We start from the raw sequence: 13,756 nt of genomic DNA on the forward strand, positions 1-13,756 counted from the left end.
CTTTGGCTGAAGGCAGAGAAATGCAGCTCCGTCACGACTCCAAGCTGTAAATCAGCCAACATCCTACATTCATCATATATTCTCAGCGTACAGGACGCATGTGAATGTGCAGAGAGCATGTCCAGTTTAGGGAATAAAAAGCTGACAGCTGAGAAGATTGGATGATCAAGGATGACAACTTGATGTTATAACCATCATTATTGCACTAACAAGTCAATTAAAGTGGATTGCAAGGCTAAACGTCTGTGTGCTCATAGAAGCGTGACAAACGTGCGCTCACAGGGAGCGGTGTTTCCGTAACATGTGATGGTCACATTCATGGACAGACTGGAATGTGGCAGGCCCCTTCCAACGCCACAAGAAAACATATTTATTTTCACAATAACATATGTTCCAAAAAAGTTGGCTAGTATATGGAAACATATATACAAAATTCAGCCTTTTGGACGGAGTCGTTTTGCAATAAATATCTACACCTGAGATGATTTTCAGCTTCAGAGATGCTAAAAGTCACAGACATGAAAAAGAACTGAAGAAAATGTGGATTTATAGAAACTAATATCATAGCATATAATGCAACCCCGCCTCTGTACCGTTTCATCATTATTCAAATCAAACTGAGGGAGGAAAAAGGCCTGCTTTAAAAGTTATTTTAAAAAAGAAATAATATTTTTCTGGTAACAAATTCATAAGTTAACTTTTGAGCTATTTTGTAACACGAACTGCTTTTTCTCCCAGAGTTGTAAGTCAGCTCTCAAGAGGAAAATAAAGGTCAAGTGAAAATGAACTGAATCTCCTTCTCTTTCTGGCGCAGGTAGGATTTCTAACTAGTCACTGGTTTAAATCTTCTGAGACTTTTACCATTTGTTTCAAGGAGATTGGATGTAATTTTCTCCCCGATCACGCATGAAAATTAAGGCAGAGAGGTGTTTGCTTCGGATCCATCCATGTGGCAACCTCCTGATGCAGAATGAATGCCGCTGACAGAGAGCCTGTTCGGCTGACGAGCAGCGGGAATGCAGGTGGGCAGGCTGTGGCTTATCTGTCGGAGCAGCCAGAGGTACACCACACCTCCTGCCTTAAGAGCGGCTACGACTCAACGACCACATGCAGAGAGAATGAGAGGGTGGCAACATGAAGGGGGAGACGAGAGAACAGAGCGGTAGAGCTGCAGCAGGTGCTGCAAGAAGATCAGAGGCACAAAATAATGCTGGAGATCCTGGGAGCTGTGAATGAATAGTTTCAATTCAACAGGAACTATGTTGTTGTCGAGTCTGAAGCAAACGGCAGGGTTCGTATGTCAGAGTTTAATAACTTGGTTCTAAGAAAAATACAGGTCTATATAAAGAAATACACCTATAAAGGTCATGAACTACCTTAAATATGGCATCATGCATAATCATTATGTGAACAAAAGTCGTGCTAGTCACAGATCATAATCTAGCATATTTTGAAACAGTCAAAAAGTCCAGAATGTGATCAGAATCAAAACTATTACAAATATGCTGCCGCAGTAAGATAAGATTTGATTTATAAACCTTTTCTCTGACTACAATCCACTAGAACTCAAGAAACTATTTGACGACAAAGAAAAATACATATAAATACATGATGTAGTTCAGGGAAATTGAATGGTGTGCTTGCAAACTGAAAATAGAAAAAGACTGAATGACAACGGCACGATGTCGGCAAATTGACCCGGAGCTACACAAAAGCCTTAAATCTAATTGTTATTTAGACCTAATGACCCAAGATCACACTCTGTTTGCAGACTTTTTAATGTATTTCCGTCTGACTGACTGAACATGGCGGTAAAATAAAGTTGAGTCATGCCCAGACTTGTTATAGTTCCAGCATTGCATCTTCTCACTCTATAATTATAGCTATGTAGCAGTTTATGCCCATATCTAACTATGTCAAAAGAAAAAAACTCAAAACATTTCAGTCTCTTGTTTATTGGACTATTCTCTCGCCTTATGCAAGAAATGTTGAATTACTGATTACCAACCGGAAATTCCTTAATAATTTCATTGATTTATAAAATTATGTATATATTTAAAAACTCTTCAGCTACATAATGTGTATTTTAAGGTTTTTTCAATGTTTTTACCCAAGATTTCTACTAATTATGTTGTTGGAGTACCTGGATTTTCATAATCTCATTTAAATTCACTAAAGTCTCAGTCAATAACAGACCAGTGAGAACATATTAAAATCATTTTGCCATTTTTAGATGGTCAAGTTTTGCATGCCAGCATAGACGGATAGCTGAGCCTCAGCTATATTCATTTTAAATATCTACTATTGCTTAGAAAGGTCTTACACCAAAAAAGGTTAAAGCGGTAAAATTCAACCTCTTTTGTTTTTTTTTTCTTCTGAGACACAAATCTGACATTAATCCTTGTTCACCTTTACTTGCCCCACAAATACCTCCACTAATACCCCTGCATCTGTAACTCAGAGTGGCTTCAGCTGCAGCATCTCACCTTGCCTAAAATTATCACCAGGGCTTCTAATGTGTTGACTAAGCAGCTCCAGGCTCTCCGACTGGGAGCTCAGTCAGGCTTTTATGGGAATGTGTGAATGTGAGATTCCAGGTGTCACTTTAATTGAGACCTTGATACTGTTGTCTGAACAAAATGGTAAAGTAGTAGGGAAGACACAGCGCCACACTTGTAAGAAAAAAGCTGATTACACAGTGGGATCAATTTGATTGAAGCCCAAAACAAGGATCTGAAGTCCATAAATGTTTCATTAATGCACCAGAGTCACGCTTCGTTTTACACTGAGGGGGAAAAACATTATCTGAACAGAATGAAAAGGCCCTCCGTCCACAACAGTCTGCTGCATATAAACAGAGCCTTTTTCTTTTTTCTGCAGTGTAACAACATTACAGAGGTCTCCCATCTGATTGATGAAAGTGCCAGCTCTGCAAGTGCCTCTTTTACATAGCAGAGAGTCTTCTCTGCAGCCCACAATTCATCATCTGACAGTGGGATGGTTGCATCCATCTTAATGCATTACACAGACAAACAAATGGCAGGTTGCACAGTGAAACCGTGAATCCCTTCAGGGTAGTGCAGACAGGGTTCTGCAGATCGGAATGCAGTTCACTATTAACATACCAACCCCACATGCATGGAGACAGACTGCCAGCATTATGTCCTAGAAGACTGCACAGTTTAACCAGTTCTGAAGATAAAATGCTCAAAACATAGGAAACCACTGTGAAAAACGGTTCCTAGAAGAGTTAGCATCTCTGAGACAGCTTTGTTGACTAGGGAAACTCCATTATCTTTACACATAAAATGTGAAATGATGCATTAAAACTTCTGGTTTTAGGATCAGTCTTATGTTGTTTGAACTATTAAGTAATTTAAAGTGTAACTAACCCCTTTTGAAAGCATATTCTAGCAAATTTAGAAAAATTCCACCAAAGTGGGTGGAGCTAAGAGACAATCCAGGGCATGGCTAAGTGCCCTGGAAACGACCAGCAAGAGTACATGGGGCTGTGGTCAAGATGACAGAAACACTGTTGCCAACTTATCCTCCTTGTCATTATCTTAGCGACTTTTCAGACTCCTCTGGTGACTTATTTAAAAAAGAAACTAGTGATAAATCAACTAACTTTTCCAACAACATACGACTGACTGGCTGTTCTTCAGCTGCGATTTGTGCATGCTCAAGAAATGAGTCCTGCAATGAGCTTCCTAAACTGTCTATCCCACAGCATACTGCTGCCAGCAGTTAGACCAGGAGACCCATTCCACTCTATCCAAATTGCAAATGCTTGTCAAACTCGCTAGTGAGTGACAAAAAGCTGTACCGTTTTGAATAGGTAGTCATCGTTCAACCTAAAGAGGCCAGCAAATTTACAAGGAAATGTCAAAACCTACAAAGAAACGTAAACATAGAACCCTAAATAAACTATTTAGATAGCTTATCAGAAAAAAAAGTTGATTTGGGGGTTAATTACACTTTCAGAAGTGATTTCTCTGAAAGTCCTTATGTCTATGATATAAAATAATGTTCCAACCAGAAGGATCACCACTCCAAGATAATGCCCATTTCTATCTTATCTTTATAGTTTGACATAATGGAAGTGAAATAGCAGCCAATGAGGGTAAGAGCAACCTGAACTCTGTGTCTCTGCTGCTGCAGAAGTCTCATCATGTGAGTGTCGTTGCTGGATGCAGAGCAGACAAATGTCTGGAGTAAGAAGCAGCTGTTGTTTTCCTACTGCAGTCTGAAAAGGCCTCAGGTCAGGATTTCCTGATGACATTTTAACTAACCACCATCCAAAGTAGTCACAAGAAGCAGAGTCATGATTGTATTTGGCCCATAACATAAACATACCTTTAAGCCGTTTATATTTTCTCACCATAACTGAAAAGGAGCCTGACTAAAATCCATTCATGTTCACTAGTGGTGCTGGCCACGCTACGCAGAAGCTCCATTCCAGCAGAAAACAAACGAAGGAATCAGATTTGCAAAGTGAGAACTGGATTACATTCTGCTTGTTTTCTGTTCTCTACATCTACTGATGTGGATCTAGGTCCAACTCTTTAAATCATTTTTGCTGGATCTGCTCCATGTGAGGTGCAATGTAGGGGGAAAGTGCAAGCTGACATCCTGAAAGAACAGGGATTGTGTGAAAGGTCCAGAGGAGAAAAAAACCCTGAATTCAGGACATTTATGTAACCCAAAACCAAACTTTCAATCACAAAAATATGAAATGGTAGGAGAAAACGGAAATCTGTCAATAAATCTTATCATCAAAAAACTATTTCGTCATTAATGTAATTCAAAAATTCAAACTCATGTATTAGATTTACTACACAGAAACAGAAAAAAATTAATTCTTTTTATTATAAAATTTGATTTCAGAAAACCAATAAAACCACAGTTTTTTTGTCAGAAATTGTATGTTATGACATACAAAAATGTGGGCAAGACTGGTGAGCTGGCAGTTGTCCAGCAGTCAACGACACCCTCCAGAAGCCACAAAAGCTTATTGCTAAAGAGCTGGCTGGTCACAGAGCTCTGTATCCAAGCACATTAATGGAAAGTTAAGTGAAACGGGGAAACTGTGGTAGCAAAAGATTCATAAGAAACAGGGATAACCACAGCTTGAGAGATCCGTGGAGCAAAGATTCAAGAGTTTAGAAGAGATTTAAAAGACAATAATTACAGCTGGAGTTTCTACGTTGTCAAACCCACTTTGACAAACTCATGGACTGACCTCCAATGAATAAATGTTCAAATATTACCATGAAGCATCTTATGAGAACAAGCAAAGTTGAACACAATAACCATAATTATGTTTGTTTTAAACCCTCTGAGTTCAAATTTCAATGGTAACTTTTTTCACATGCTAATAAATGTTATGTCCTTAAATATAATCCATAAACGTTCATGCTCATGCCTTGTACTGACAAAGAAAAGTTCACAAAGACGACATTCATTAAAGCACAGTTTTCTACATTCATCTACTTTCGTGGAAATCGGTTCAAGCCAGTTGAATTTCAAGAAAGGAGGGGCTGTGGGTCCGACCCACCAGCAATGCATTCAGGGATTTGTAGTGGTTAATGCAAAGTCAAGCCACGAGTTGGCCACCTTCTGTTGTAGAGCCACCACACGCAGACATAGCCAGGACATTGGATACCACTGTTGCATTCCTTGTATTTAGCAACTCCTTAAACTCAGCACAATATCAGAACATCCTAGTTAGGCCAAGGCCTAACTAGGATGTAAATAGTATAAGTAACAAATATACTGTTGTTACTTAGTGGTGCAACATTGTCCTTTTATATCAAAATTAACTTTGGTTACTAAGTTGCCATGCCATTTCAGTGCAGTAATTCACATGAAAAGCATTTATTTTAACAATTCCTATGCGACATGCAAATTACTATTCTAGAGTAATAGTCACGAATTCACAGAGACACCAAAGAAAAGTTTAGACCCCAACAATTTAGCCAATAAGCCTATATTTTCCCTTACCGTCTTTTCCTCTCGACAAAAAAAAAAAAACAAGTTGTGGGTAATTGGCATGCAAGGTTGAGCCGAGCGGTTGGATGAGCCAGGTCCTGAGCTAGAGCACAAAGCACAACGGCTTTGCCGTACCCTCAAAATTAGTTTAAAGCTGTGATTCAGCAGCAGGCTGAGACCTGCACAATGCTACCGCTGCCATTCATAACAGCAAATCCTTTTCTCTGGCATAACAACTGAGCCACACCATCAGGCTGCACCTCCCACATGTCACAGCAGCAGGTAGAGAGGTCCAAACGACAGGGCTTCAGATATTGGCCCATGTTATGTATATGTCTGCGTCTAAATTTACTCATCCACATTATAATCCTTTAGTCATATTTATGATTTAACGTGTGAGGACACAGCCGCTGTCTGGTGCTTACTGGTTTCTAAAGTTATTTAAATCTTATCTCCAGTGTAAAAACACAACAACAGATTTCAGTGTTACTTATTAAAGAGAATATTAAGCTCAAATTAAAAAACAATGCCTGAAAAACTTAACACAACCAAGATGCTTTCTCTGATTTTAAAAGGAAAAGTCTTAGGTGAACGCTTTGTGCACCTTTATTGCTTCTGTTCTTCTTTAGATAGTTTTTACATAACCATATTCTGAAATCCAAGATCACAACATCCGTAGGTCACAGTAAATATTGACCATTATAACAAGAAGGAGAAAGCATCTTCTATCCTAGATGAATCTAAATGCACAACGTCCAATGGCTAAAGTTCAGCCCAACTGGTTGTCCACAAAACAGAGTTTGATAAAGTCACAAAAAATATATATGTTTTGTGTGAGATAATTTAATTTCTGCTCTCAAAAACTCATGAGCTGATCTTAAACCTTTGGTCTGACTAGTAGCCATGGCTGCCATACTGGTGTGTGTTATCTAGTATTAAAATTCTGCCTTTGTTGTTTTACTGAAAATAAATTTTGTATTCCTTTTCAGCTTCCAGCAAGCTGGTCATCTCTTCTGCTCGATGTGTTTGATGCTTCTTTAATCTAAAATGAGCTGCACAATATTTTTAGAGAAACTAATATGAAGCTGCTGGTTTAAGTTAATATTTAATGACCTATGTTTAATAAAATGCAAAAAAAAAAACAAACAAAAAAAAACATGGTCTACCATTGTAAACTGCAGAGTGAAAACCAACTGCATGCTTTTTCACTTATTGCATTTATTCATTTTTTAGGGTTTTTATGGTCTTAATCATTAGAAAAGAAAAAAAAATGCACACTCCAGTGTAAAATAAAGAGTTAATTAACTTTGCAGCATATTTAAAGAGCCTGCATAATTTTCATTTTTTAGTTCAACTTTGAAATGCCAACTGTCTACTTCTTCAAATTTCAAGTTTCCTTTTATTCCAAATCAATATATTAAATTACCTTTGTAATGTTTCTAAGTTTCTAAGAAAAATTATGTGAACACAAACATTACACACAAGTTAAAACAAAATGCTTACAAAACAAAGAACTTTTTCTAATCTGTTAAATAATCCCCAAAGAAGTAATTTACAAAGCAAACAGATGAGATATAAAATAAATCTCATTTTCATGTGACGTTTAAGCCACTACTGACTCACCACTCGCCAGTTAAGTGCACAAGTCAACGCTGACATAGGAGGAAGATAATAGTTGGAACAAAGGGATGTGGAGGATCGAGGTGGGGGGTGTTAGCTGATCGAATCTTCTCATTAACTTCCCCCAGGCCTGCAGAGAAACAGAAAAGGAGGAGGGGCAGAGAGAGGACAGGTTTAATGAAGACTCCTGCAGCGAAGGTTCGTCTCGCCTAAGATGCAGCGCTGTGAATAAGCCTGCCAGACAGATGGGCTGAGGAATTGATCGGTGGAATCGGTCCACAGAGACACAGCCACAGATTCAGAGACTGTTTAGTTGAGGTAGAGTGCACAATCACGGATATCAAAGAGGATGACATGTCTGTGGAATTTGCCACAGGTGGGTGAAAACTCTTCTCACAGTAAAAAAAGTAAAAACAAACACTTAAGAGTTCATGTTCTGAGTTTTATTTGAGCAGACAACAAGGAGGAGCTCTAACCATCAAAACTAAATCTCTCAAGCTCATTAGTTCTTCGCCTGACGAGTCAAAGGAAATCCCAAATAAAATCGTTGATAATTCAGGGAGTCTTTATACCCCAATTCTAAACTCAATGCAATTCAGTTCAATTCACTTTATTCTTATGGTGCCAAGCTTGACTCAAGGGACTTGACAAAAAAATAAATAAACAAATAAATGTATCCAATGATGCAGATTCACAGTGAAGTGCATGCATTCTGTACAGTTTCTTCTTTTAAATAACTTAAGACTTTTTATATAAAACAGTAATACAAGTGCCTATGCAACTGTTTTCTCCTGACTTTCAGGGATAATGCTGCTCCATTCATCTGGATTTTAGTTCATACCATTTCATAAAGACATGACAATAAGCTACTCATGTTTATTTTGCTCTTTTTGTCTCATCAATCATTTGTGCATCTACACCGATGAAGTTTACACAGAATCTGCCTTAGAAAACAAATCAAGAAAGAATTTCTCACTGCGAAACCTGGCCTGCAAATTAAGCCGTTTTTGTTCTTCCTGAACATGACAGTCATACTTTGATCAAATGATTTGTTGCACTGAATGGAATTACAAACTCTCATCACTCTTCAATATCCAGCTATTATTTTGGTTCCCCCATGTTTATAAGAGTCTCATTAAAACCGTCTAGGACATGTCTGTTAACTTTATTGATAAAAAAGCTTTGACACTTTTTGTCAACAAGCTTTTCGTCTCGTTTAAAAATGAATAAAATGTACATGGAACTCACACAGACAAACTGGAACTATGACAAAAATGACTGACATTTTCATTAATGAATACAAATGTGCCAAAAAAAATAGCTTAAATCCAGTTAGACTTAATGTTAGCTGATTGGAAAGGTGGGATGAGATGCATGAGATTGGATCTTGTTGCCCATGGCCTTCAGCTAGATTTGTTTTTTCTTAACATCTGCATTGAAATAATTAAAAAAAAAAAAATCAAATGTGATATTTTTTTTTTTTCATTTCATGACAAAACTGCAAAGAACACATTTTTCTCTGACTTAAACAAACTAAAACTAGACTATAACTTAAATAACTCAAGGAGAACAAATTATGACAAAAACTGAAACTTCAGTCAAAAGTCTGTCAAACTTATTGTAACTACAAACATAATGATAGTTACTTAATGTACAGAAAATAAACTTTTCACACTCCAACATAGAAATGTCATAACAGATTGTGTGCTGCATGCAGCAAAACAATGGCAAACTGCTGACACGTCCCACTGACATTTGTCAAAGGATCAGAACTGACCCAGCAAACAAAGTGCATCGAGCACGCCACACTCCTTTCAGATCTGTGTTCCCCTGAGGCTGAGACACCTTCAATGATTCAGCCCAACACTGTCGCCATGGCTACCATGGCCTGACACCGCCGGCAGAGGTAAACGGGCAGAACACACTTGAACATTGTTGTCGTCGCACAAAGCACATCCCGATCCGGGACGGCGGACTTGAGAGCCGATGCTTTTACACAAAGTCAACAACCTGATGGACAAACACAGCGAAAGGCTCTATCAGGGCGTCCACCTCCAGCTGGGATATCGTAGAACGTTAATTAGCCCTGATGCGACAACACACCACCTTCAGAAATGTCACATCCTCGTGAGGAGAGTGGAGAAAGGGGCCAGCTTCTGTTTGTTCTTCCTGCAGCAACATCTTCTCTCTTCCTTACCCCCAAGCTATTTCTTCGAACTTTGCCTTGCTCCCTCGTGCAGCCTCTCAGTTATGTGGTTTACTCTGTGATGAATGGCTCAATTTCAAGTTGAGTGTTTGGGTTTTTTTCTTTTCTTTTTTTTGTTGCTCCTCTGAGCTGAAATAGATTGCAATCTGTGCATTTGTGCAGAAACAAGATTGATTTCCAACTGAAACTCCACTTTCATGTATTAATTTTTTGGCTCACATTTTTTTGTGTGTGTTTGGTAAAATGCAATTGTTCTTGCAGATTTAGGTTGGGAAGAGCAGGAAATCCAGCTAAACTAGGAATAATTAGCCTTTTAATGGTTGGTTTTCTGATAAACTTGCTTTTTTTTCTGTCAGAAAGATTAATATTCACTTAAATAAGATTTAATAATGAAGAATTAGATCATGACTTTGTACTCAGAGTACATGTTTTAAGCACTGATTACATTTTTATTTTAAAGAACAACAATGTCTTACTGTTTGTTTGAACCTTTGTCTTTTTGAAGATTTATAGACATCCTAAGGCTATCCATGAATATTCACTTATATTTAATCAATGAAAAACAGAAATTACTGAAATAATATTTGGCTTCCTTAAAATTCATCCAAAATTAATCAAACAGAGGCTAGTGAATTGGAAAATGAATCCCTTCTGCTGGAGTGAGAAGGTGAGAATAGAGCCGTGGATTTTAGCAGGGATTCTGGGTTTTAATCATGACAGTTTAATTACAATGTAAGCTAAAACTTTTTTAATAAGCTTTCAATTTTTGGGAGGGGGCTGTCTTACAGGTGAAAAATCAAATTGAGTCTGACTCAAAGACATTTAAATGAAATTTGCAAGAAAAGGAGCAGGAGGGAGAAATCAGACACAAACCCCATGTTTTCTCTACTTCTTCTTCCAGCAGTAAAACAAGAGAAACTCTGCACCAGCAAAAAGACAAAAGAATGGATAATAAGCCCGATGTGAAAGAAGAAAGAATCCTGTTCAAGGTCTACAGAGCTGAATGGTTTACATGTGAGCTGCCAGCTTACATTTTCTTGCTGTCACTGTTTTCTGGGGAGCATCAGGGATGCTTTAAAGAGAGCGGGCTCTCTCCCAAGAAGAGACGCTAAACGTCACTAACAATCACTGAGCTACCGGAGGAAGGAGAATCAGAAAAACAAGACAACAGAACAACAGAGGCAGAGTCAGATGAAAAGGGACAAAAAGCAGAAGGTGAAACAAAGGAAAGAAAAACTTATGTTTAGAGGTTTTCAGTGAAGTTTGCAGAAAAGCAACCAAGTCTCCGAGTTTAGAGCCTCTAGGGTAGCAACCATGCAGCACAAATATTAGTGCATCTATCGTCTCTGAGTTTATGAACATTTTTAAAGATACAATTTGGTGGTGTTTTTTTTTCTCCCTTTTCTTTTTTTCCTTATTTTCTCTTTTTCCCAATGCCAATAAAAACAGAGCTGGGTAATGAAGTATGGATTTTCATAGCAGGATGTCACAAAATACAAAGAAAAAGTGCACTGAAAAACAAAACAAAACAAAAAAACTTTTCATGCATATTTGGATCAATGACATAAGAGCTGATCATTGGTTATCACTGGCAGATGAGTAACTGGACATATTTGAACAGATTCTGGAGCATTTTGAATTGTATTTGTGTTAAATCTTATGGGTTTGAGCTGGCGTTTGACTCCGATGACTGAGCTGCCATCAGTAATCAGGGATGGTTAAGCTCAAGAACTTTTTCACAGTTCAATTTTTTAAAATGTGGTTGGTTGATTTTTCATCTTCTGAAAAATGCATTATTCTTGTTTTACCGTACGATATGTCAGTGCAGTCCCAACGCACTCACTCACTTCCTGCCTTTGGTGTTGACTGGAACAATAGCGATAGTAGGAGCTATACTGCAGATGCAAACATAGGAATGATCTCAAGGCACTGACTGTCTGGGGATCATTTGTGATGGACAAAGAATTAAAATAGACAATGAAAAGGAAAAGAAAAAGAAAGATTTTTCACAGAAATACTGATTTTATCTGAGTGGATGCCTCCTCTCATCTTCCCCTCCACTGGAAGCAGGGAGCGTGGGAACTGTTTTCAGAGAGTTGAGCGGAGGTGGAAGTTTGACCCCGACTTATCGACGGCCTTCACAATCCACATCTTCATGGCTAATGTGGCTACCTGCCAAATACGGAACATCTCAAATAAAAGCCTACAGAAAAATACATTCTTGTATAGATATTTTTTTTTGCTGCTTACAGTTTAAATCACTAAAATCATTAGAAAAATTGGAACACTTAAGGAAAACAACAGACTATTCAATAAATCTTGCTCTAGGGGAATTTTTAGAGCGAAAAAGACAACTGGAGTTTTCAGATTGTGCATTTTCTTTGGATCAGCCAGATACTTTTGGTCACTTCAAGTAAATCAACAACTCTGTGCTCTCTCATGCAAACTTGCAGGACTTAAAGTTGTTATTCCAATTTTGCACAATGCATAGTTATAGTGTATGATTTCTGAAGGCAGCTTTATTATTTCAAGATGTGATTTCATTTTTTCTCCACCAGACCTCGTTTCAGAGGCAAAACGAGTGCAGACATCAGATAAAGGCTGGGCTGTCACAAAAAAGCTGTTGACAGCCTGAATGTTTCCCTACCCATAGCTGGTGTTTAGATTGCAGACGAGCATCAAACAGCTTGTTCCTGTTTGCTTTCAGTCAGCGAGAATGGACAAGACGATGTTACACAAGGCTCCAAAACTGAAACTCTCCTCTTGTTGCATCTGTGAATGACAGCAAACTGTTGAAGAGGGCCTTTTCTCTGAGCTGACACTGCTAATTTGAATTTCAAAACATGATGTAAAGCCGTGATTAAAAGGCAATTACAGCTTGTGTCAATGAAAAGTCAATTAAATGTTTCAGGGTCTGTCAACAGGGATTTTGGCAAGGTGATGTAAATGGAAACAAGAGTAAGATTTGTGAAGAAAAATGACAGGAAGAGCCTGAAATAAAATAAAAAAAATAAAAACAAACAACAGAGCTGGGGAGGGCTCAGGAGACAACAGGAAGATGTGTGAATATTGCCTGCTTAGAGCCGCGATTTCTTCTTCATCCCCTTCCACTCCCAAATTATAAAACATTGCTCCAAGGCAGCTTTCAATTAAGAATCAAATCCACCGGAAACATTGAGTGGGAATGTTTTATGATAAAACCTGAAATAACAAAGCCACCCACCCTCTTATTCAAATGATTCGTTTATGAAGTCCTACAGTCTCCCCCATGGCCATGTTTCAGATGAATAAGCCTGCAATGCTTATTTATACAAAAGTAATGAACAGAGAATATAAAAAAAGCAAAACAGAAATAGGAAAAAACTATTCATGCATGGTGTACCTGCCAAGTTTTTGATCTCCTGCTTGGAGCCTGCAGGAGCAGCTCTGTTTTAGCACTGAAATGCAGCAGAACTGACAGACCGCTGCAGCAGCCCTGTGAGGTGAGGCTGAGTCTGAACATGCTGCTGTCATTCTTCATACTCTGAACCAACCTTTGGTCCCAGCAGATATGGAAAAACGGAAAATATAAACAACAGAAAGACGGGCCAATGCTGCAAGCTTTTTAATTATTGAGGAAGCCCTGAAACTGACAGAATGAACATTACGTTTAACCCAAGATGCCTGACAGAAAGTAATGGAGAGGCTTAGGGATAAATTAAAAAGGGTGTCAAAGCATGGTAGATTACTGATGAGAGGGTCTGAGCTGGTGCTCCTCTGTTTCTTTCAGTTTGTGTTGTGTTTTGAGAGACTTTCATCCTAGGCATAAATATTCATAGAAAACTTTAAAAGAATTCCACAGGATCAGGATCCTTTATTCGAGCACAGCACTTGTCTCTTGCAGCATAGTTTCTCTAATAAAGACTCTGCTAACTACAAAAAAAAAAAAAAAAAAAAAAA

The 13,756-nt window shown here is 38.2% G+C and overlaps 1 long non-coding RNA gene across 1 annotated transcript in view; it reads right to left on the reverse strand.

Annotated features, from left to right (window-relative positions):
• Positions 1–7,624: 7,624 nt before the first annotated feature.
• LOC106960986 (uncharacterized) overlaps positions 7,625–13,756 on the reverse strand; it is a 41,253-nt gene continuing 35,121 nt past the window's right edge. Inside the window, exon 3 of the long non-coding RNA XR_001427690.1 lies at positions 7,625–7,741. This is a non-coding gene — a long non-coding RNA (uncharacterized LOC106960986). The remainder of the gene's footprint in view (positions 7,742–13,756) is intronic.

This window comes from Poecilia latipinna, unplaced genomic scaffold (genome assembly GCF_001443285.1).
Source record: "Poecilia latipinna isolate Pla-1442-1.1 unplaced genomic scaffold, P_latipinna-1.0 Scaffold1250, whole genome shotgun sequence".
NCBI lineage: Eukaryota > Metazoa > Chordata > Actinopteri > Cyprinodontiformes > Poeciliidae > Poecilia > Poecilia latipinna.